The sequence below is a fragment of the Bubalus kerabau genome, chromosome 20 (genome assembly GCF_029407905.1).
Source record: "Bubalus kerabau isolate K-KA32 ecotype Philippines breed swamp buffalo chromosome 20, PCC_UOA_SB_1v2, whole genome shotgun sequence".
Taxonomy (NCBI): Eukaryota; Metazoa; Chordata; class Mammalia; order Artiodactyla; family Bovidae; genus Bubalus; species Bubalus kerabau.
The window spans coordinates 37,142,691-37,166,880 of record NC_073643.1 but is presented as its reverse complement, the minus strand read 5'-3'; the positions used below and the strand labels follow the sequence as shown (position 1 = coordinate 37,166,880).

The following is a 24,190-nucleotide window of genomic DNA, read 5'->3' as shown; positions in this document are numbered from 1 at the left end:
AAGAATGAACACAGGGTCTGGAGTGGAAAGGATTATTAGGCAAAGTCAGATGACTCCAGTCATAGGGAAAAATGGAAAATCAGTGACAAAGAATCAGAAAAATGAAATTAATCCAAGTATCCACTGAAAGATGATTAGATAAACAAAATATGGTATATGTGTATTATTCAGCCTGAAAAAGAAAGGAAAATTTGACACATGCTACCACATGAATGAATCTTGAAGACGTTATACCAAGTAAAATAAGCCAGTCAAAAAATAACAAATATTAGGTGATTTTATTTACATGAGGTTCCTAGAATTATCAAATTCATAGAGACATTATATAGAAGGGAAGTTGATAGGGACTGGAGGAAAGAAGAAATGGGGTGTTGGTGGTTAACGGGCACAGACTTTCACTTGGGGAAGATGAAAAGTCCTGGGTGATAGAGATGGCTTCACAAAAACATGAATGTAGTTACTGCCACATAAAGAACTACGGATTTATGTATGTGTTGCGCTGTGCTTAGCCGCTCAGTCGTGTCCGACTCTTTGTGACCCCATGGACTGTAGTCCACCAGGCTCCTCTATCCATGGTGATTCTCCAGGCAAGAATACTGGAGTAGGTTGTCATGCCCTCCTCCAGGGGATTTCCTCAACCCAGGGATGGAACCCAGGTCTCCCACATAGCAGGCAGATTCTTTACCAGCTGAGCCACCAAAGAAGCCCAAGAATACAGGAGTGGGTAGCCTATCCCTTCTCCAGGGGAACTTTTCAACCCAGGAATAGAACTGGGGTCTCCTGCATTGCAGGCAGATTTCTTACAAGTTGAGCTACCCAGGAAGCCCAGATTTATGTATATTTTACACCAAAAAAAAAAAAAGAGAGAGAGAGAAGGAGGGAGGGCAGATGGTTGGATGAATGGATGGATGGACCTACAAAACCTAACACAGTATGGTGGACTAAACCATGCCTCATGATTCTTCATGCTATCTCTGCATAAAAATTATACATCCATGCCCTTTCCCCTATAAATTTATAGTTTTCTTTTTTCTGATATGGATACAGTATATTTCCCTGCACCATTAATGTTGGATCTGACCACATGATCTGCTTTGGGCAAGATGACAAGACACAAACAGACGTTTCCATGTACTTTGCAGTCTGGTTTGCCTTCTCACACTCGATCAATGCACCATCAGAAGACAATGCCAGAGTAGCTGCTAGTAAAAAAAAAAGAGGAAATAAACAGAACAGATCCAAACCTAACCCCATACTCTGAAGCCAAGATCTATTAACCCACAGCCTGACTTAAAGCCACTTCACCAACCTGTGACTGAGAGAAAGACATGTTATTATTGCAGGCTATGGGATATGTGAGCAGTTTGTTACACAGCATGTTTATACCAAAAGCTACCTGATACAAAGATTTTTAGTGGTCATGGTTTTACCACCAAGAGAATCATCAATGAGTACCTGCCACAAGTATCTTAGGAGGAGTTGCATTCTAGAATTATATGTGTGTATGTTATTTTAAATATAATGCCCTGAACTATAAACTTTTATGAATTATTTAGGAAGCCCACTAGGCCTCAGAGTTTTGAACAAGGTGAGTCCAATGTAGAAGTGTGCTTCATTCCTTAAGGGCCTGTGGCTTATAGTCTTAAGTGGTGTTAAATCTGAAGAAAACAAATTCTGGCACCTCTCATAATGCATTATCATCCGAGAAGACCATCTGATTCAGAAAGGATCTAATTTGCACTGCTCCCTGAAGCACAAGCTTCATTTAGCACTCTCCTTTCAAAATTTCTCCTTTCAGCAGTCCCTGGTAGTCACTCCAAGCTGGCAGCCAACAGACTGTACTATCCGAGACCCTTCACCCAAGGAGGAAATAAAATTCACATCCAAGACAAGTGCATGTTTTGATGCAAGTCAAAGAAACCAAACCGTGAACAATCAGAAGGCTCACAGGAGCCCTGTCAACATCCACAAAGATCAGTGAAGACAACTCCCATGCTCCATCACTTCCACAACACAGAGATGCCTTCCTGCATCTTGCTGGGAGGAAGTTTATCTGTTTCTTGCCTGATGTGCTTCCCTGGGCTTTCAAGAGCTCCAGCCTCCCTTCACCTCTGCACTAAGTGCCTACAGGAGGAAGAATGGTTTGGATTTTTTTCTCCAAGAGGCAAACTTCTAATGCTTCTATGCCCCAAGCTCACCCTTGGGGCATATTCAATAATCATACTGCACCAATACAAGAAGGAGCAGAAGAAGAATCCAAGGGCAAATGGAAAAAGATTGGATCCGGGGATAATAAGAGGAACAGCACCTAGGAGAAGACTGACCTAGGGCACAAGAGAGAGTGCATGAAGACAAAGCTTTCTCACACCCACCCCCTCCATCCTCACAGCCTCTAGCAGGTCCCAAATTCTGTCACGTCACATGGCAAAGCAGCACCCATTTCTTATTTGGAAAACCACCAGGGATACAAGACAGCACGGAAGAGAAACACACACTCGCAGCAGAGAAAAGAGTGGAAAGGAGAAAACTATTACAAGAGGAATTTGTGACACAAAGCATATTGTTTTAAATTCAAAACATTAGTGCTAAAAAAAAGGGGGGGGGGGACAGAATAGAAATACTTTAGAAAGATGTTTACCAAAAGATGCAATTTCGCTGACAAATTTATTTTTCTATTTTTATTTTTAGAAGTTTTTTGGTTTTTAGTTGGGTGGGAGGGGGGTTTGCTGGCAATTTTGAATATTTCCTGATGCAGTAATGTTCCACTGCCCTGTGTGTATGCCATATGCATACACGTTCCTTCTTTTATTTAAATTATAAATTAACTAAAAGTATTCCTCTTAACTCAGTTTTTATTATGTAACCTCCTGGGTAGTCAGCACCATATGACCTTCACTTGGCTGGAACCATTTTGTTCCTTAATTTTTATTTGAAGTTTCTATTTCTAGCCAGCCTAAAATCTCAGATATTCCTGGTAAAATCATTGCTAATGATGAGGATGATGATGATGAAGAAGGGAAGAAAAGGGAAAAGAAGAGCGACCCTATATTAAACTATTAACAGTCAACGTTTATTAAACACATATATATATGCATTTACTCAATCCTCAGAACAACATAATAGTATGCTAATATTATTCTAATTCTATATATGGGAAATATGCTAAAAAATGCTTAGGCCTCTGACTTAAGTCATACACTTGGTAAATAGTGGTGCTTGGGTTAAAGCCAAGGCCAATTAATTCCAGTCCTGATCTCAGAACACCTTCCCAAGTACACTGCCTTCCAGGTGGGTGACAAACACAGCTTTCTAAAGACAAAAGGTAAGGGGGCTTGTTCTCCTCCAGGAGGCATTAGTCAACTCATCTAGGCCTCCTCTCTTAACAGTGATCAAAATTTAATGAGATAAAGTAAGTTTTCATGAGAACTGTAACCTGTTTCTTTCTCTTTTTCCCCCAATTTCAGCATCTTTACAAAGGAAGAGTTCCTTTAGGCTGCAAAGGACTTAACAAAAAACCTCTATTTACAGTTCTATTACAGCCCCCAGGATATTCTGATACAAATTTGGCCAACTCATGCTTTAAGGGCTCTGTTTACACATAAAAAACAGGACAACTGAGAGTACCCTGCAAAAACTACAAACTCCTGAAACATCTTGTATGGCACTGCGTATTGGTATACAACCACATACATCGACGTGGAACAGAGTAGCGAAGATCTTGAGACCCGAGCTTGAAAGTCACCTCCAACCCTTACTGATTTTTGGACTCTGCGCTGATTAATTGTTCTAAATCTTAGTTTCATATCCACAAAATAGGGATAATAATTATAATACCTTTTGAGGACTAACAGAAAATATGTAAATAAACTGCTTAGCACAGAATCTGGCATAGAGAAAGCACCCCAATAAATATTATTAATAGTATTTACAATTAAGTATTAATTGGGGCTTTCCAGGTGGCTCAGTGGTAAAGAATCCACCTGTCAATGCGGGAGACATAGGAAACGTGGGTTTGATCCCCAAGTCTGGTATGCTCTGGAGGAAGAAATGACAACCCACTCCAGCATTCTTGTCTAGAGAATTCCATAGATAGAAGAGCATGGTGGGCTACAGTCCATGGGGTCTCAAAGAGTCAGACATAACAGAGCATGTACCCATGCATTAATCTGGCTCAAATCACATTTTCTTCCTGAAATTCCTTAGTAACTTTTTATTTTTGGAATCATTCATATAATCGGGGAAAATTATAAACAATGAATATCAAGAATTCAATCAAAGCATTATATACAACTTATAAATACTGATGCCATATATTTTGCATTAATTTCATCTAAAATTCATTTTTATCATGTAAACCAAGTAAGATTTAAAGTAATGTTTATTATGGGCTTCCCAGGTGGCACTAAAAGAATCCACCTGCCAATGCAGGAGACATAAAGACTCAGGTTCAATCCCTGGGTCAGAAAGATCTCCTGGAGGAGGAAAGAGCAACCCATTCAGTATTCTTGCCTGGGAAATCCCATGGATATAGGAGCCTGGAAGGCTACAGTCTATGGGGTCACACAGAGTAGGAACAGACCGAACTGACTTAGCATGCAATGTTTATTGTTACCTGTTTTGAGTAGCATAAAGAATATAAAAAAGGAAAGACAGAGAACAAAACAAGAATTTCCTTTAAATATTTATTTACTTATTAAAGTCATATTTAATTCTACCTTTAAAGAACTTAATCCTAGGAAAGTGGAAAGGTAGTATTCCACTCTGATTTAATGGGGAAAAGTAGATATTTTTAGTCCTTGAGAACACTGATTGTGGCATTCACTTCAGCTTTCTAATCATTGAGTATAGTTCATAGGACAGAGTAATTCCTCAAATATTTGTTGAAAGCAGAGAGTTGGATAGATGGATTAATGTATGGATAAAGTAGGTGGAATGGGTGGGGTAGGTAGATGGATGGATGAATGGAAGGGTAGATGCATGGGTGGATAAATTAACCAATCTTATATTACTAGACTGTATTTATTTTCTTTTCGTGTATAACAAATTACCCCAAATGCACTGGCTTCAAACAATAAAATTTTATTATCTCGCAGTTTCTGTGGGTCAGGAAACCAGAAATGGCTCAGTTGGGTGGTCCTGGGTTAGGATCTCTCACAGTCTTGGAGTCCAAACATTAATAGGACTGCAGTCATCTGCAGCTTGACTGGGTCTGAAGATACTCTTCCAAGCTCATGCATATGTCTGTTTGCATGTTCCTCTCCACACGGCTGCTCACAACATGGATTTTTCCCCAGAGTGAGGGATCCCAAGAGAGAGGGAAAGAGAAAAAGTGCTGAGGAAAGAAGGCAGGCTTCTATAAAGATGCACCATCAAGTCTGCTAGGGGTCACACAGGCCAGTCCTGCACAGGGGTGTGAATACCTGGAATCATGGAGGGCCACTCGAAAGGCTGTAAAGTTTGAAATCATCAACTCTTCTAAATCTCTGAGCCAAGCTCAGACGCTGACAAAGTAACACAGCATCAGAGGCAGATTTCTTCTTGTACAGTAGCAAAAGCTTACACAAAGCATTCATATTATGTTATAAAACCAAAAAGGGAAATACCTATAAAGAAGAAAAAGTAACCATCTATGAGCAATGTCAACTTTAATTTTCTTCCTGATCCAAAAATGACTGAAGTGCTCCTGCTGTCTAACTCCCAACTCATGGCAATAGTGGTTTGCACTCTAAAAATTCAAAACTTAACTTAGCAAACACATCAATGCCAAAAAGGCAAATCTCTAAAATCACATCTCGCTCTTTCTGTAGCACAGGTTAGATATAAATGAAGAAACAATCTAGACCACAAAATGAGCTGTCATTTTGAGCCCTTGTATAAATAAGTTACATTTTAAGTAAGGCATAAAATAGAAGGAAACACTTTTTTAGAATGCCTTAATACCCAAGTCTGAATTGGAAGATGGTTTTTACATCACTGAAAGCTTTGCACCAGTTTCCCTCTATATCTTTGTCTGTAATCAGATGTCACTCAGACTTAAACTAAAATAAAGTCATAACTGACCGATGTTGACTCTTGTTTTTGAGCTCTTCTTCCGTGACTGGATCAAGCCCCTGCATACTCTTATGTGGCACATTCTTCCTCTTTTTAAATGCTTCCAGAGGATGGTGGCAGTGGCCAGCATACATTAATATAAAGTTCTTTAAATCTTTTTTTCCCCCTCTGGATCTGGAATTAAGAACAAACAAATGCCAGGCTGAACTCAGTTTTACTGCTGAATGATGGAGATGGTCTCTCTCCCAAAGGACAGTTCTTTATGGCTGCTTCCTATTCTGGTATGTTCAAAACTGCCCTTTGCAAATATATCATCAGTATTCCGGAGTTCCCAGGTGGCACAGTGGTAAAGAATCGACCTGCTGATGCAAGAGACGCGGGTCCAGTCCCTGGGTCAGGAAGATCCCCTGGAGGAGGACATGGCAGCCCACTCCAGTATTCTTGCCAGGAAAATTTCAATGGACAGAGGAGCCCGTGGGCTACAGTCCATAGGGCTGCAAAGATTCAGATGCAACTGAGCAACTGAGCGCACATACACACATACATCAAAGTTCTATTGCAAATGCTAAAAAAGCCAGGAGCATTTGGTAACCTCAATCGTCCTTCTTCTGTGGGTTGTAACCCCTTGCTGCCCCTCCCAGTTCAGCCCGTATATGACCCTAGATGATTCTGTAAAAGCTGCTGAGTAATAGGATATTCATAAGTAAAGCAAATTATCACCAACACCTTCAAATGATGGAAATTATTGTTTATGACTGTTCTTCAAAGTGAGAAGGGGGGTTAAAACATAGGCCATGCACAAGGTAACGATAAAATTTTCTTCAGGTCTCTCAGAGAGAGAAAGACAAATAACATATGATATTATTTAAATGTGGAATTGAAAAGGAATGTTACAAATGAACTTATTTGCAAAACAGAAACAGACTCACACATATAGAAAATAAAGTATGGTAACCAAAGGGGAAAGGTGGTGGAGGGATAAATTAGAAGTATCAGATTAACAGATATACACTACTATATACAAAACAGCTAAACAACAAAGACCTACTGCTGTTATATAACAAAGGGAACGAAATTCAGTGTCTTGTAATAACCTATAATGGAAAAGAATCTGGAAAATATATACATACAAATATAGACACACACATATATTTGCACGTATGTATGACTGAATCACTTTGCTGTACACCTGAAACTAACGCAAAAATCAACTAACTATATACTTCAATGCTTTAAAATATATATATATAAAAGACATTTCTCACCACTAAGTTTAGTGATGGTAAAACACTTTTGATCATGTTCTAGAGTTAATTACTCTTGAATTTGATTCTGTTAGTCTTTTGAATCAAACTCAATTACATACATGAATCAATCAAAACACACTTAGTTTAAAGGGCAGTTAAACCACGAAAAGGCATTAGAAGTTGTAATACTAAATTGGTAGAAGCTTTATTACCTGCCCTAATTCAGATCACACACTTTCACACCTGCTTTGTTCAGAAGCAACAAAGGCAGAAGGCATTTCAAAAAAACACCTTCATTCTCTGTGGTATCTCTTTCAGGTATTTTCAAGCAGAAATCATTTGAATATTTTAAGTTAATAAGAAACGGAAACCACTCCAGCAATCATTCAAATTCTAATTTCAGGAAACCTAAATGTCAATTAAAACAGTTAACCTTGGCCCTCTTTAGTGATGTTCAATACTTATTTATAAAAGAGCATGGGTTTCCTTCCATTTAATTTGTGCATTAAGCATCTCAGCCTTGGAAAGGAGACCAGAGGTCATCATAGACTCTAACCCTTGTGGACCTCTCCTCCATCCAATGACATGCTTCAAAGGTTGTCAACATCACTGCCAGTGTCATGGTCACCTTCAACCTGTGTGCAACTTCACTTACTTCATTCTAAGAGCACACTCAGGTACAGGTTCCAGAGTAGCTTTTCCAAAACCAAGTCAAGACCCTGCTCATTTGGACACCCACCTTACAAATACCCTTACGATAAAATCCAAGTTCACCTCCAAGGTCTACAAAGCTCTACGTGAAGTGGCCACTACCTCGTCTTTGAGTCACACTGGTCTTGCAGCTCTTCCTCAAGCTCACTAGGTTCTTTTCTGTCTCAGGGCCTTTGGTGGTGTTGCTCCTTCTTCCCCTAGATGATCACGAGGGAGACTCCTTAGAATCCAGGTCCTGCCTCAAGTATCAACTTCTCAAGAACAGCTCTCCCCAACCAATCAAACTAATATTGCATATCCCATTCTCTCTTATCATTAGCTGTTATTTTTACCTGCATTTACTCATTAACATGTCTAGTGCCTGGCATGTGGGTACACTTAAGGCAACAAGCTCTGTAATAACAGCAGTTGATAAAAAACTGAGGCTGATGTTGGATATAAAATTCATTAGGTTGCCAGGCATAGTTCCAAGTACCTTAGTTCTCTCAACAACAACATATGGCAACTAACCAATACTTTCATCCTCATTTCACAAATGGGAACACCAAACACACTGAGGTTAAATACTTTGCCCAGGACACACAGCTACTCAGGGATAAAACTAGGATTCAAATCCAGAAGTGTGTGGGTCCAGAATTCATACTCTTAACCATCACATCCTGCTGCCCTCCCGTCAGAGCAGAGACCTTCTCTGTTCTACTCACTGCCGGCTGCTGGGAAGAAAAGGGTTAGAAGAAGGGAGCTAATTCATCTCCCACCCCATCCCCCCAAATACTGCCAGCCTCCACCAGTGCACTCAGCTTCTTTGTTGCCAGGTACAATCTGAAATAATATAATATGGGTAACTCAGCTATAAATTTCTTCAATCACAGAGCAACAATTTTAAGTATCCAGAGAGCATCTCTTTCTTCATCCAATGGGCCTAAATAGCTACTCAGCTCACTCATTTTTTTTTAATTCCAGAAAAAAAGAGTTTTAGAGAAAACAGCCAGGTTTGGGGGTTTTCATGTTTTGTTGTTTATTGTTTTTGCCGCAGTCAACTTACAGAGATCTCAAGATCTCTGAATAAATAAGAATTGAACATTAAAAATCCAGTCCAATTTTCTTTTACAGTAATTTATCAAACAATGCACAACCTCAGCCTACAAGCCCTTGCTGCTCCTCTAACTCCTATGTGGACTACAGTATTTCTATCTTCAAGAGATCACATTCCCAGGGCTGGGAAGTAAGGAGCCTGCTGCTTAATCAAAATGCCATCCAACAAAACCTTCCTAGCAGTTAACTACGGTTTCCTTCAGGAGCTCTTGGCTGGAAGCTCACTGGGATGTGCGGTTTCAGCTGTTTGTACTCTTCAGGGCTGTGCTATTTTTCCTCAAAGCAGTGTAGCCCAGTAACCCCAAGGAACCCTGATTAGCTTCTTTGGGGACGTGCTTATAGAACTCTTAGCTCTCTTCACTTCAGGGAACTGAATGGCAGAATCTCTGTTTTACTACATAAAATACTCAGAGACATATGAGCAACAAATGAAGCCTCTTCCGGAATCTTGTCTCTTCCTGTTCCTCATTTTGTTTTTAGAAACCAGGTCAGCAGTAGGAACTGGAACCTACGCTTCAACTCTCTAAAGAACAGCTGCATTGATACACTTGAAGATAAGGGGTCCTAAAGAGATCTTTATGAGTGAATATTTTATGCAATAATAGGACATACTGATTACTCCAGTGTCTGGGGACTCCATCATTCAGGTGCTTCTGGTGGTGGTTTAGTTGTTAAGTCATATCCAACTCTTTCAACCCCGTGGACTGTAGCCTGCCAGGCTTCTCTGTCCATGGGATTTCCCAGGCAAGAATACTGGAGTGGGTTGCCATTTCCTTCTCAAGGGGATCTTCCCAACCCCAGAATCAAACCCAGGAATCTGCCTGAATTGCAGGCAGATTCTTTACCAACTGAGCTATAAGGGAAGCCCCAGACATTTCTAGCACCAGGCTATGAGACCAAGGATGCAAAGTCAGTCTCTCCTGATAAACTGAGCTCAGCAATATTTCAGGATTTGGCTGCACTCTTGGCTTTAGAGAGTCCATCTTGAAAGTATGTGCTAATGACTCAAAACTAACTGACCTGCAAAGTGGGTCAGTACAGCGGATCACCATTCCTGAAAGAGCTGCCGAGTCCTTGGTCCTGGGTGAGAACACATCTGAACAACCATCAGGGCCAGATGCAGATGGGGAGAATGAGGCTGGGGCATCCGTGTGCAGGGTCAGATCCTGAATTTATTTTCAATTTTAGTATTTATTATAAATTTTTGCATTAATTTAAAAGTATTGCATTTGTTATTATTTACCTTGATTGTTGAGCTTTTGGCACCCCAGAAATTTTGCAACTAAGGTGAGTGCTTCATTCTAGTTGCTGCCCGGGCAGGCCATCTCTATGGGGTAACTGCTTACATGTTAAGCTTCATGTGTCAGTGGATTTACTCATCTCTGTTATGTCATTTGATTTAATCCTCATAACAACCCTATGAGGCAGGTACTGTTATGATCCCCATTTTACTCAAGCAAGTTACATAACTTGCCCAAGGTTGCAGGGAGTCCAAGGGCTTCCCTCCTAAAGGAGCCAGAGGGGAATGTGTAGCTGTACTGGTATCTCTTGACAAGTAAGATTCAAACCCCTTCCTGCATTGCACTGCCTACCTTCGCTTAAAAGAAAGGATACCAAGGAATACAACATAACCCCAATGTATCAGCCCAAAAATAGCTTGAAATAGCTTGTGCTGGACTATCACAAGCTAAATACAAGCAATGTAAGACTTCTCCTTAAAAGAATATTTAGGTAAACAAGCATCTAAGCTTCTGCAACTCCAATGGATACTTCAAATATGACTTATGTCATATTTGAGAAAATATGAGAAAAACAACCTGTTACCTAATCTGAGCCAGAACCAAACTTGCTGCAACCTTGGTAAGGCCACGCACATGCCTTAGACAATGAAATCAAGGATGAAAGAATCTGAGATGTATGCATTTGCACCTGGGGAACATTAAAGCAAGAGCTAATTTTAGGACTGGCTGGCCTGTTCCAAACCCTTTACCTTAATTACACACTTATACTAGTAGAGCGTAGAGGTTGGCCCTGATTCAGATGCACACCCCAACTCATCCATGGATAAAATTAGGATAGGTTGTAAATGTATTTATAGAACCTATGTCTTCATCTGAACCTAAGGATCTCTGCAAATATTAACTCTGCTTCTAAGATAATTTGATCTTTTTTTCTCAGTTAATTTAATATGGGTAAAATCTAGGACACATCAGTAGAAAAAAATCATGTCATATTATTATGAATAACACAGTTTCATTTCATGTGCCAATTCTAATAACCTGAGAATAACTGCAACCACAACTGCGTTTGGTAGGAGAAGGTGCCAAAATTGATCAGCTGTGTCTGTCATGGGCTTGGGGAAACAATGGCCACATAGACTTAACCCATTTGCTACTCTGATCCTAAACCCTTGCCCTTGAGTTAATGATCCAAAAGCCAGTGAAAGACAGCAATCTATCAACTAGGGCAGAAGTCTGCGGCATATAACACATCCTTCTTGACTAATGGTTCTAAATTGAGACATGGTATAGACTCAAAATGGACACTATTTTGTTTTAGTTTTCCATTTTCAGCTCTCTTGGATTTTCGGCAGTGCCACTAGCCTTTTCACCTGAACTCACAGATGCAAAAAACTTGAGCCAAATTGGGTCTATCCCAAATCACTGTCTGAAATCATACCCCCATTGTTCTGAGACAATATGACATTTCCTCCAAAAAGGTGGTTAGTAAATAAACAATCAAATACTGGAAATGAAGTTTATTTTAGCCTCTCAAAGTACCAGGGGGAAAAAGGCAAGGGATTCATTCCTTTATACAGTTTATTAGTCCTGTACTCCCTTCCATAACCTTCAATCCCATTGAACTTTTCAGAATGTGATATGTAAAGAATATTCAATGAGATCAAGACAGATAGATAGACATTTCAAACTTTTCCCAATTGTTTATCACATACATTTCCAATGAGGAAGAGCCTAAATACTGACTTACCAAGTAGATCCAATCAGCCATTGACAATATCCTTGAATATGACAAAAATAATCAGGCTACCAAATAGGCCACTGTGATCATTTTGGCCCTTCTCAGAAAAGACTCAAGTCAAGAACGAGGTCTCAGCTTAAATGCTATCTTCTGCCAAGTCCTTGACTTGCCACTCCCTATACAGTTGGTGTAAAGAACAACTTCTCTCACATGTTCCTGAAACTCTGGGAACTCCATCCAATACTCATCATACTTCTAGTTACATGCTCAGAGTAAGAGAATGGCTATCTAATTCATCATGGAACTCGAGAGGCGAACAGCCTTACAAAAGGCTCACAATACATAGTTAATAACTGAGGAAATGTGCTTGCCATCAGTACCAAGAGTGGGTTGCAAGGGCTGCTACAAAGAACTGGACTGAGGTAGAACTTCAAATTACTCCAAAGCAAAACAAAAGTAAAATCTCCCCTCCTCTCCACAATATTAATCTGAAAAAAAAAGTGTTAGGTGCTCAATCATGTCCAACTCTTTGCGATCCCATGGACTGTAGCCCACCAGGCTCCTCTGTCCATGGAATTCTCCAGGCAAGAATACTGGAGAGGAAACCCATTCCCTTCTCCAAGGGATCTTCCTGACCCAGGGATCAAACTCGGGTCTTCGGCATTGCAGGCAGATTCTTTACCATCTGAACCACCAGAGAAGTCCCAATCTGAGAATAAAATGGCATTATCTTTTGAAAAATACATAATGGTCTATTATATTTATATATTTTAAAAGGGGGAAGATATAAACATACAGATTGGCCACGACAATTCCATTAAGCATTCCCACCCTGGTACAAACAGAATTTTTTTTTTTTTAATAAATATTAAGTTCAAGTATCCATGAATGCAAAACCACATTTTTCCATTAACCACTAACACACTCCCTTCTAAGAAGGCATTCAGCTCATAGTGGATGAATGAGAGAGCAGGTGAATTGAAGAATGATGATAATGATGACTAATAATAACAATAATAATGACAATGTACTTAGTACTTCCTGGGTGCCAGGTACATTATATGCATTAACTCATTTAAACCTCCCACTAATTTATACACTGTACCTATGGTAGTTATCATCTGAGGCTGTAATATCACTATTCCTATTTTACAAATCTGGAAAACTGAGACACAGAAAGGTTAAGTAACCTGGCAAAGTTACCCAAGAAAGTAGCTGCTCCCGACTAATGTTTCTGTCCATTCTAGGAATGCTGAGTGATGGAAAGATGAGGGCATAAGGGAATAATGAGAGGATAATTGGGAGGAAGAGAAGAATATGGGAGGGGCAGATAAATGATTTATTTAAAGGACTGGCCACCAAACCCTTTGATTTTTTTTTTAAACACAATATTTATCTAAAAAGAAAATGTACTTAGAAAAAAGCATTCAAATTTGAAATCATGCTATCTAAATCTTGTTGTCAGTGCCAATTCTTTCTTTTTTCTTTTTTTGGCTATGCAGCACTGGCATGCAGGACTTAATTCCCTGACCAGGCATTGAGCCAACGCCCCCTGCACTGGAAGCATGGAGTCTTAACCACTGGAATGCCAGGGAAGTCCCATTCATTCCAATTCTTTTAATCCAAATTCTGTAAGTAAATTTTAAAAGACCGAAAAGCCTACAGTTGCCATGCTCACCAGTTGTTTTAAAGTCACTTCACAGAGACCTCAGAGAACCACGCTGTACTCTGCATTACTGGGATGAAAGAACTTCATTTAATTTTCACAACTTCAAAGGGGAACACGAGTAAACAATAGTCTATAAATCAGGAGCTACTGAAGCAGAAAGCAAGAGGAGAGAAATAAATAGTAAGTCTACATAATAAAGAAAAGGAAGCAAATATTTATGTCAGAAAGCAAACAAGTTCTCCTTTATAAGGTAGCCTAGATTTTTCTTCTTCTCTAAGAAACCCCATGCATTAAAAAAGCCATGCTCCTTGCTGTTAAAAAAACTTTTTCTTTTTTAAAATTTTTATAGGCTAGACTGTGCCGTCCCAAGACTATCATGAAGGCTTTTGCAAGCTCTTAGTTCCAGGGTCTCTTAGTCACAGGGAGCTTCAAATTCAGTCTTGCAACATTGTCTCATAGTGAGTTTAGATATACGTGACTATAATCTACTGACAGGAATGAAATTACATCACTGTCAATACAACTTTACACATGAGCCCCATTATCAGACCACACATCCTCTAAGACACCAGTAATTAATATTTTTTATGAAACCATAACCATATAATAATGGCAGTTAACTCCACATGGCATATTAGGTATGCATTAAAAGCACAAATTTATTAGGCATAAATATTTAAAATATACCATCATTTTTATAGCCTGTTTGGCACTTATTCCCTTTATGAATGCACGGTGGAAAGTACCCAAGTGTCTCCCAACCTCTGTCCAGGACTGGGACTGAAGTATGTCGACAGTGAGGAAACAGAGAACAGGGATCTGCCTTCATTCTGGAAGCTGCACCTTGTGTAGGAATATCCAGCACAACACAAGGAGCAGGGAGCCTGCCCAAGTTTAGCCCCAGAGATAAGGAGGGGGTGGGAACCAAATCCCAAGCCAATCTCAGGCTGAAGTGCTCACAGAAATCCCCTCCTTAAATCACTAGGTTCTTCTCAGAGCCACTAGGAAAAGGTCAGATGCCCAGGGGGCCTAGGCAAAGAGACTAAAGGAGCTTGTCTTCAGATAAAACCCAGTTGCAGCCAAAACAGCACTGCAGGGAAAATATCGCTTTGCTATTTTAAGTTACATAATTAAGATGTCCACTCCTACAAGGTCAGAAGGTGCTGCACTGCAGTGCTGTTTTAAGAATCTGAGCTCTGAAGGCAGCCAGAGGTCCCCACTTATAACACTAGGGCTAAGCGCTGCTGCTACTGCTAAGTCACTTCAGTCGTGTCCGACTCTTTGCAACCCCATAGATGGCAGCCCATCAGGCGCCCCCATCCCTGGGATCTCCAGGCAAGAACACTGGAGTGGTTGCCATTTCCTTCTCCAATGCATGAAAGTGAAAAGTGAAATGAAGTCGCTCAGTCATGTCCGACCCTCAGCGACCCCATGGACTGCAGCCTTCCAGGCTCCTCCATCCATAGGATTTTCCAGGCAAGAGTACTGGAGTGGGGTGCCATTGCCTCTACATGCAAAATACATATACACCATCTTTTGAGTCTTAGTGTATAAAACTTCTCATAGAATATTTACAAGTCTGTAAGGGGATTATGTGCAGTGGGGTCGGGGGAGGCTCAAGGTGGCACAGTAGGAATCTCATGGACAGAGGATATAGGCAGTTCCATGGAACCAGGCTGCACAGCAGGAGGTGGGCAAGGAAGCAAAGCTTCATCTGTATTTACAGCCACTCCCCATCTCTCACACTACTGCCTGAGCTCCACCTCCTGTCAAGTGTAAGGCACTTGAATCATCCTGAAACCATTCCTCCACACCCGGTCAGTGGTGCCAAAAAGGTTGGGGACCACTGTTCTCCAGCTAAGCTATCCAATTACAGGAGCCACCAGCCACACATGGCTACTGAGTTCTTGAAATGAGGCTAGTGTAACTAAGGAATTAAATGTATTATTTTACTTGATTTCTATTCATTTAATTGTAATTATATAAATGTAAATAATATGAACATAGGACAGGGTAAGTTCTTGAGCGCATGGGTGATCCATGGCCTGGTCGGCACTAGTAAGTAAAGTTTCAAACTCTCAGGCCAGTGCTCTTTCCCACAGTATCAAACATCAGGAGTTCTGTGTGCAAACTACTTCTCTGACCTACACCCATCATTTAACCACTGTGAAACTTAGCTATCAACTAAGACAAAATGGTTGGATGGCATCACCAACACAATACACACAAGTTTGAGCAAACTCTGGGATGGTGAAGGACAAGGGAGACTGGTGTGCTGCCTTTCATGGGGTCACAAAGTGTCGGACACGACTTAGCGACTGAACAACAGCAGCAATTCTGTGCTAATCACAAGGGTTCCCACGTGTTATCCTTTAACTCTTCATACACCCACGTACTACATTCTTACAGCCCATGATAATATGGCTCAGAGAAACTAACTAATTTGCCCAGTGTCACAAAGCTTGTAAGTGACAGGAGCCAGAATTCAAAACACTTACTTTCTGACTCCAACTTACTTAAAGCTGGATTTTAACTGCCAGCACCATTTACTTCTATCAAACGAAGCTGATGCCTTTCCTGATTACCTCATAGTGTTATAAGGCTAAAATGAGAACAGGGATCTGCAAATGCACTGAAAATATAAAACAGGTGTAAGTTATTATCTGAATACTTTTTTTTTAAGTTTGAAAAACAAAAATCCTCTCAACTTTTCAGAGCTTATTAATAGGGACTTAGGACATTCCACGGAGAAGGCAATGGCACCCCACTCCAGTACTTTTGCCTGGAAAATCCCATGGACAGAGGAGCCCGGTGGGCTGCAGTCCATGGGGTCGCTAGAGTCGGACACGACTGAGCGACCTCCCTTTCACTTTTCACTTTCATGCACTGGAGAAGGAAATGGCAACCCACTCCAGTGTTTTTGCCTGGAGAATCCCAGGGACGGGGAAGCCTGATGGGCTGCCGTCTCTGGGGTCACACAGAGTAGGACATGACTGAAGCGACTTAGCAGCAGCAGCAGCAGCAGCAGCAGGACATTCCAATCAAAAAAGAAACCTACATCAGTAAGTAATGGAAATATTCAGAAGCCTCTCCAAGTCACTCAGATGTCCACTTGTCCTGAAACTTAACGTTTTTGTTTGTCTGTAAGATCCAATTTTTTTTTAGCCTATGGCTCCCAGAAGCCAGGAAGGCCAGCTATTTTCGAGTTGAAGGTTAAATCAGGCATAATTGAGTTCCTGATAATGTTAGAAACTGTCCCTAGGAAGAGGAGGAATTCATACAGCACCCATAAGCCCCCTGGGAGATGGGGAGGGTAGATGTTTCTCTTCACCCACACTCCTGCATCTGAGGCATCATCTGGAACAAAGCAAGACTTCTATCACCAGTGTGGAAACACACAACTTCCAAGACTCTACCACAAATGAGGGCAAATCCAGAGCTAACCCACTGCAGTAAAAACAAAGTAAACACAATGAGATACAGGGAAAGGGAGTCTAACTTTAAGACACCAAATTCAGACCCGACTATATATTTTATTTTAGTTGTAATTAACAGCCACTGTTCATTTCAAGCACTACGATGAGCCCAGCTGTTCCATTTTGGGGACTATGAACAGTCCGAGAGCAGAAATATAGGGTAGGTTCTATAATTATAATTAGCAAGTAGTCATTTTTTTTAATCATCCACCACTAATGTGAAATATTCTCTCCTCATACTCTTCCTATGCTATTTCTTATCTTTCCCCAGACTTGCTAATTAATCATACTTGTATGACATGATAGCCTTAATACTTTTGATGGCACTTTTTTTTTGGTATTTTTTTTTTAACTGAAGGAAAATTTCTTTACAATGCTGTGTTGGTTTCTGCCGTACCAATGTGAATCAATCATAATTATATTATATATCCTGATGGCACATGTTAAGAATGCATTTTCTCATTTGAACATTACTGAGTTGGGAGATATGCAGGTTATGAATGAGTCTCTCTATGTGACTACTGACTTAACTAAAATTCAGAAAGATATAGCCATTTACCTATAGTCCTCAAGTTAAAACATGGCAGACCTGAGCCTAGAACCCAAGTTTGCTCACTTTCACTCCAGTATCACCAAACTATACCTAAAATGTTCCCTCTGCAGATACTATTCAAAGCACTGTAATTATTTCTGTACAACCAGTGAGCCTTGATAATCACAGCGTTGACAAGATTAACATAGACATAAAATAAAACATGAGTTAAAACAGGTAGAGACTAAAGATAGTAAGACTATTTGACCCTATTCTAGGCTCAGTGGTTTTCAATTCCAGCTGCACAACAGACTCACCACAGACGCTTTTTAGAAAAAAACGTTCTACTTGTAACCCATTCTCAGAAATTCTGATTTAACTGATAAAGCTTGGGACATGGAGTTTGCTGGGTTTTTCTTGTTTGTTTTTTTTTAATATTTTCCCACATGAATCTAATGTACTTCAGCTGAAAAACCGCTGCTACAGGTCAGAGCTCAGTACCCAAAATACATGGGCAAGGATGGTACGTGAAATGACTTTGTCATACCAGGCACATTGTGTGTTAACAGTTGTATGTTCATTTTTATGAATATTTGGAAAACATTAGTGATCCTATAAAACCAAGGATTTTACAGACTTTAACAGACTATCTTGTAAAAAGTTTCTGACCAACAGAAAAATATAAGTAAAAAATAGTACGGGTGTAGACAGACATAGAAAAAAATTATGAAGGTGGTTCAAGAATGGCTGAAGTCTAGATCTTTGACGATAAAAGATGGAGGTGGGGAGGGGAATGGAGAGAAAGGAGACAGGAAAAAGCAGACACAGGAAGAGGAACCAGCAAGTGGCCCGGAAGAGGCAGAAGGAGTTAACAAGAGTGCACCATGACAAAGTATAGGAGAATGAAGTCAAGTTCTCAGTTCTCTATCTTGCTCCAAGTACTATAAATACCTGGTAGGGTTTCAGTAAGCATTCCACCACAGGCAGAAAAAGGAAAAGTTATTACAGATTAAGGAGGCTGCTGATGGAAGACCGACATCTAAACCAAATGCTCAGGCCAGTTGCCTTAGAAAGATCCACAAGTCCCTTGAGGAAGCTGCCACCTACTATGGCAGCCTGCCACAGAACGGCCCTGGAGCAAGAGAGGCTCTCCTTATTTAGCTGAAGTTTCTAAAACCATCCGAGCATAGCTATCAAGCCATTCTCAGGCACATGCATGCTTCAAGTTTCCTTCTTCAAATTCAGTTCCTGCCATGGCGCTATATTACTTTGAGGCAGTCTGCCTCCTCACACAGGGTAAATGATGCGCATGAACTCAGTATAATATGTTCTAAAGTCTACAAACCACTTGCTCAGGGATGGCTCAAGGAAGAGAATTCCAACCCTGAAAACTTACTCATCTTCAGTCATATGTGCCAATAGACAGGAGGAGACTTCCGATGGTATACAGACACAGAAATGAGTGAATCACATTTTGAGAAAATTACTCCTGTCTAATTCTCTCTCAGTTCTTCAAATTTTGGATCTCAGAAGGCCAGAGTTTAGAACTAGAGGGGGTTTTTCCTATCTAACACTTGTTAATCGCATTTTTGTTTAATTGGAGGAAAACCGCTTTACACTGTTGTGCTGGTTCCGTCATACAACAGCGCAAATCAGCCCTAATTACACATATACCAGCTCCTTCTTGCGCCTCGCTCCCCTCCCCCCCCACTCCTCCAGGTCACTCTTTAATGAATGGACAGCAGGACTCAGGCCCAGAAGCTTGTATTTAAGATGGGTTACATTCATGGCAAACAGTGCGGGTTTCCACGGAAAACTGATATAAAGCTTGCTCCTAAAACACATCTAATTCTTTAAAAGTGACTCAGTTACAGAAAAACAGGTTAATAGTCCAGTAACAGTACGTGAACAGGGGGGAAATCGTGAAGGTGGTTTCCAAAGGACTCATATTTGAGGACCTCTGTTTCAGATATGTGTTTTAGTGTTCTCTTTCAATGGCATTATATGTGTGTCTCTACAGCTTCAGTATATTTATGAGACATAGGTGTTGGAAATGCAGAACTAGACATCACTTTTTCTCGTTCCCAGGAAACTGAAAAAAATAGCTCGCATGAGCTCATCCTAGCTGATTGTCTCCTGGCCTGCTTCTGATGCAATGAAATTCAAACATTTACCAACCACTACTACACTGAAGACTTTAACCGACCAAAGATGTGCTTTGATGTAGACGCTTTTCTTGCTTAGATTCCTCCCTAAATTTCATGTTGATTTTAGTTTTAAAAAAAATAAATCCCAAAGCCATGAGAAAAAAAGTGTGCAGGATGATGGCACAGACGTGTTTAGGTGCCAGAGAGATGCAGAGTTTGATCATGGGCAATCAAATTCCTGGTAGTTCAGGTGGCAAAGCATCTGCCTGCACTGCAGGAGACCCGGCTTCAATCTCTGGGTCAGGAAGATCCTCTCAAGAAGGAAATGGCAACCCACTCCAGTACCCTTGCCTGGAAAATCCCATGGACAGAGGAGCTTGGTAGGCTACAATCCATGGGGTCACAAAGGGTCAGACACAACTGAGCAACTTCACTTTAACTTTCACAATCAAATTAATCTCCTCAAACCTCCACATCTTCCTGAAGCTGTAAGATGATGAAATGAAACAACGCACAAAAGGTAGGTTGTGTACTAACTGACATATAATAGGTGTATGTCAGCCTGCTTTCCCTTTCTTTTAAAAAAAAAGCCAGTTATAGAGTTAAGGAATCAGGACCTCACCAATGTCCTGACACAGACATTCAGCCCATAAGTAATTTAGGACAAGTATTTTGCTCTCCTTCCTCAGATCCCTGAGTGATAATTCTCCATTCTCTGTAATAAAAATACATGGATTGAATGCAGTTTGTACTGAGCCAAAACCAGACCAAAGTTAATTGGGACCAAAGTTAACTGTCAATTAACAGTGTATCCTGTCTGCCTTTATATAGCACTTTTAGTTTAATAGTCATCATTTTGCCTTCCCTTCAATACCAGGGCCATCTAACCAAAACTCTCCAATTCTCCTCCCATCACCCGTTCAATGGGCCAAGGCATCACCTGAGGATCCTGTTCAAATGCAGATTCTCATCTCATAGGACTGGGAAGGCGACTGAGATTCCATACTTAATAAGCTCTCAGGAGATGCTGAAGCAGCTAGTCAGTCCAAAGACTACATTTTAGGTAGCAAAAACCCAGACAACATCATCACCTTTCAGATCCAGTACTTAGCACAGGGAAGAACCTTATCAGATTCTCACAAATTTCCTTCTCTTTCCAAGAGTCTGACTGTCATTCAGCTTTATTTTCAGATGTTCCAAGCAGAAAATGTCTAAAACAATTCCCCCACTTAATGGAGAATCATTGGATCAGGCCTTAAGGTGCTGGTTATAATGACACAAAGCTAATCTGCTTGCTTTGCATGATTTTACCAGCAACTCATCTGATGTCAGATTCCCCAACGACACTTCAAACTGACAGTTTTTTGGCCCATTATTCCACAGGGTGTGGCCCTGCGTTGGTGGAACAAATGTCGAGGCAGCTAGAGGCTGGGTCGCTGTAGGAATTGAGAGGCAATTACAAAAACCAGCAAGCCCTTACTGAACACCTACTGACCAAGAATAACTTCCATCCAAACAGACTTCACACATTAGTCATTCATTCAACAAATGCTGGCGAGGCACTGTGTGCCAAGCCTGTTCTAGGTTCCACAGACCAAACTCAGAAATTTGTTCACAACTGTAGCCTTAACAATCCTTGGTAGGTTCTCTCTTTTTTTTTTTTAATCAAATTGAATGACATTTGATCAAAACAAGCCTATGCCTTCAGCAGTTCAAACACCATCTTATCAGACTACCTGCTACATCATCTTACAGTTTTTGAACATCAGGAGGTTAACATTATCTGTAGTTAAGAGATCACAGGGAATTCCCTGGCTGCCCAGGGGTTAAAACTCTGCACCACCACTGCAGGGGGTAGGGGTTTGATCCCTGGTTAGAGAACTAAGATCCCACATGCCACATGGCATAGACAAAAAAAAGAGAGAGAGAGATCACACACACACCCATCTCGGGTGGTTAAGTAAACTTCTCCCAACACAGCTAATAAATACCAAGGAACAACATCCCGCTTGACTCCAAGATCCATGCTCTCCATCTCGAGCCTGCTCTACCTCCTCAGAGGAGAGAATCAACTCCATGCCTGCCCTCAAGAAGTTTACCATCTCATGAAAAATAGAGACCAACCCACAGCTTGGAGGCAATTCAACAAACACAGAAAATGGTAAATGGTAAGCCAAAGGGAACACTTCCAACACAAAATCCTCTAGAACTCAGCATCCCATGAGCAACTCATTGCCCTTTTCAAAATACTTTTAACTTGGGAAACTATATCAAATCTATTTCTTCCCATCCATACAATACGGCTTCCCAGTTGGCACCGGTGGTAAAGATACCACCTGCCAATACAGGAGACAAAAGAGACATGGGTTCAATCCCTGGGTTGGGAAGATCCCCTGGAGGGGAGCACGGCAACTCACTCCAATATTCTTCCCTGGGAAATCTCAAGGACAGAGGATCCTCGCATGCAATGTATGGTCCATAGGGTCGCAAAGAGTCAGACACAAACAAAGCAACTTAGCATGCACACATACACTAAGCTCCAGGAGGTACAGAGACCAGCCCAGTGAGGCACCCACACTTAGTGCTGACTAAGTATCTCCTGGATATGTTTAATGCTTGGGCTGGATGAAGCACAAGCTGGAATCAAGATTGCCAGCAGAAATACCAAGAACCTCAAATATGCAGATGACACCATCTTGATGGCAGAAAGCAAAGAACTAAAGAGCCTCTTGATGAAAGTGAAAGAGGAGAATGAAAAAGATGCCTTAAAACTCAACATTCAAAAAACAAAGATCATGACACCTAGTCCCATCACTTCAAGGAAAATAGATGCAGAAACAATGGAAAGAGTGACAGACTTTATTTTCTTAGGCTGCAAAATCACTGCAGAAGGTGACTGCAGCCATGACAAGCCTAGACAGCATATTAAAAAGCAGAGACATTGCTTTGCCGACAAAAGTCCATCTAGTCAAGGCTATGGTTTTTCCAGTAGTCATGTATGGATGTGAGAGTTGGACCATAAAGAAAGCTGAGCACCGAAGAATTGATGCTTTTGAACTGTGGTGTTGGAGAAGACTCTTAAGAGTCCCTTGGACTGCAAGGAGATCTAACCAGTCCATCCTACAGGAGATCAGTCCTGAATATTCATTGGAAGGACTGATGCTAAAGCTGAAGCTCCAATATTTTGGCCACCTGATGCAAAGAACTGACTCATTTGAAAAGACCCTGATGCTGGGAAAGATTGAAGGCAGGAGGAGAAGGGGATGACAGAGGATGGATGATTGGACAACATCACCAACTAGGTTGACATGAGTTTGAGCAAACTCTGGGAGCTGGTGATGAACAGGGAAGCCTGGCGTGCTGCAGTCCATGTGGTCGCAAAGAGTCGGACACACCTGAGAGACTGAACTATCTCCTGAATGTATGTTTCAATTACCTTTTTAAAACCAAATTAACCAAAACTTAGGGGCTTAGAACAAATTCAACAACCATTTCATTATTTTGAAAGTGGTATCTTATCTAATAGAGCCGGGGTCTCTGAGACATCTTGTATACCCATGAGTTGGGGGTCCCAACAAGAACGGTTGAATGGTTAGAAATGCTTACATAGCGTTAAGAAATCAGGTGCTAAAAGTGAGGGGCACAGAGTCTTAGACCAGAAGCCTCCCCACCAGCATACAAGATTCGGGGGAGAGAACACTGTATTGTTCCCGCTGACTGCCCCTGGCTCACACACTGCAGGCCTCAGACAAACACGGAAGGCACCGTCCATGACCCTCTGATGAGTCACACAGCTTTGGCATCTCCCTGGTGCAGACAACAAGAAACACATTTCCATAAAGGTGCTGAGATAAGCAGCAGCATAAATAACACAAGCAATCTGGTCTCAGGATGAATTTTCTACTCGACAGTGCCTGTCCAGAGGGTTTGGACAATTACTACAATGAGTCTTTAGGAGGTAAGTGGCTTGAGTTGACCCAACACAGGGAAGTCGAGAAATAATAAGAGGCAGACAGGTTTGGTCCCCCCTGAAAGCTCAAGTTAACTGGAAATTGAAAATTTTTTTTTTTAACCATACAGCTGATGGAAACAAGAGGACACAATCTTTTCTCCCATTTTCCCTGTAGGCAATTAGGGAATGATGGCTCCCTTACAGGCTTTTTTTTTTTTTTTTTTTTTTTTGAGAAAGGGGTCAGATTCGAAGTGTGTCTCCAGGCCCCAAACAACGAATTCAAATCCTACTCCAGCTATAGTCAGGGGAGTAGGGGAAATGAAGGAATAGC

General features: G+C 41.0%; 1 protein-coding gene and 1 long non-coding RNA gene across 18 annotated transcripts in view; both read right to left on the bottom strand.

Moving 5' to 3' along the window:
- The window catches only part of MAGI1 (membrane associated guanylate kinase, WW and PDZ domain containing 1), a 643,759-nt gene that overhangs the window by 577,209 nt on the left and 42,360 nt on the right, over positions 1–24,190 (bottom strand). The gene's annotated exons all lie outside the window — the stretch shown is intronic.
- On the bottom strand, positions 5,064–15,110 carry LOC129634837 (uncharacterized). Of its 4 annotated transcripts, XR_008705935.1 has the most exons (4): positions 14,515–15,110; positions 12,093–13,896; positions 6,061–6,225; positions 5,064–5,603 (listed from the first exon to the last, which is right to left on the bottom strand). It is a non-coding gene; the product is annotated as an uncharacterized LOC129634837 (long non-coding RNA). The 4 variants fall into 4 exon arrangements; XR_008705936.1 differs by lacking the exon at positions 12,093–13,896 and having other exon boundaries at positions 14,515–15,096; XR_008705934.1 differs by lacking the exon at positions 14,515–15,110 and having other exon boundaries at positions 12,093–14,503.